The sequence below is a fragment of the Mus caroli genome, chromosome 9 (genome assembly GCF_900094665.2).
Source record: "Mus caroli chromosome 9, CAROLI_EIJ_v1.1, whole genome shotgun sequence".
In the NCBI taxonomy this organism is placed as follows: Eukaryota; Metazoa; Chordata; class Mammalia; order Rodentia; family Muridae; genus Mus; species Mus caroli.
In genome coordinates this window covers 102,205,599-102,207,353 of record NC_034578.1, presented here as the reverse complement: position 1 = coordinate 102,207,353, position 1,755 = coordinate 102,205,599, and the positions used below count along the sequence as shown (strand labels likewise).

The window sequence follows — 1,755 nt, the reverse complement described above, 5'->3', positions numbered from 1 at the left end:
AGAGGCAGGCGGATTTCTGAGTTCGAGGCCAGCCTGGTCTACAAAGTGAGGGCCAGGAAAGCCAGGGCTATACAGAGAAACCCTGTCTTGAAAAAAAAAAAAAAAAAAAAAAAAAAAAAAAAAAAAAGTGCTGAGGCTTGAACTCAGAGCTTCATGCATGATAGACAACTGTTCTACCATGTAAGAATAATCCAGCCCTTTTCATTTTTTTCATATTTTTTGAAGAATTATTTATTTATTCTATGTCTATAAATACATTGTAGCTGTCTGTCTTCAGATACACTAGAAGAGGGCATCAGATCCCAATACAGATGGTTGTGAGCCACCAAGTAGTTGCTGGGAATTGAACTCAGGACCTTTGTAAGAACAGTCAGTGCTCTTAACCATTGAGCTGTTTCTTCAGCCATTTTTCTCCATATTTTTAATGGAGGTTTAAAAAAATAAAATAAATTAAAAAAAAAAAAAAAAAAAAAGCCAGATGCGCTATTGCAACACCTTTAATCCCAGAGGCAAAAGCAGGACCATCTAAGTTCCAGGACAGCCAGGAAGGACTACATGCTGAAAGAGAAAGATTCTGTCTCAAAAACAACAAGCCACATGTGGAGGATGCTCGCCTTTAGTTCTGGCGTTTGGGAGGCAAAGGCAGGTGGATCTCTGAGTCTGAAGCCAAGGTAGTCTACAAAGAGTTCAAGGATAGCCAGGAAGGGATACAGGGCTATGCAGAGAAACCCTATCTTGGTTTTTTTTTTTTTTCTTTTTTGAAAAAAGGAAAACAATGAAGGAATGCCCTTAAACAATGAGCCTTCTGGAACACACAAACACATTTTTAATTTTTACTGTTTTCACTTACTTTCTTCCACTTGGCACTTTTTCTGTTCTTGACAGTAAAGGGCCAGGGCCTTGCTCATGTTAAGAACTCAGTAATATTACTGAACTATATCCCTAATGCTTGGTTTGATGTTTGATACTAGGAATTCTAGAGTCAAACATGGTAAGCAATCACTCTAAACACTGAGCTACATCCCCAGTATTTGTTTAGGGTTGTTGATATTTTAGTTTAGGTTTTTTGGGGGTTTTATGGAATTTTTTGTTGTTGTTTTGAGACAAGAAAAGGTTGCCCATGTTGTCCTTAATCTGTCCCCCAAGTAGACCCTGAACCTTCAATATTCCTAGTCCAGCTTCCTGAGTCCTAGGCCTTTTGGGCCTGTCACACAAGGGGGCCCATGGGGTTGGGTTGGGTTGAGATAAAATGTTACTATGCAATTTGAACTTAAACTCATGGCTGTTTAACTTTAGCATCCTGAGGACTGGGATCACAAGTGTACCACCATGCCTGATACATTAACATTTTCAAGGTTCCTCCACATTTTAAAGAAAAAAAAATGTTTTTAAAGAACAAGAAAGCAGCTGTAATGAATGTGAAATCAGAGGCATTAAAACAGTAAACTTTGGGGCTGGAGAGATGGCTCAGCTGTTAAGAGCACTGACTGCTCCTCCAGATTGCTGAGTTCAATTCCCAGCAACCACATGATGGTTCACAACCATCTGTACTGAGATCTAATACCCTCTTCTAGTATGTAGGTTTATATGCAAATTCAGAACTTACACACATTAATAAATAAAATCTTTTTTTTGTTTTGTTTTTCAAGACAGGGTTTCTCAGCCGGGCGTGGTGGCACACGCCTTTAATCCCAGCACTCGGGAGGCAGAGGCAGGCGGATTTCTGAGTTCGAGGCCAGCCTGGTCTACAAAGTG

The 1,755-nt window shown here is 39.8% G+C and overlaps 1 protein-coding gene across 5 annotated transcripts in view; it reads right to left on the bottom strand.

The window, feature by feature from the left end:
* Positions 1 to 1,755, bottom strand: part of Dcaf1 (DDB1 and CUL4 associated factor 1) — a 66,273-nt gene that overhangs the window by 50,814 nt on the left and 13,704 nt on the right. The window lies entirely within an intron of this gene.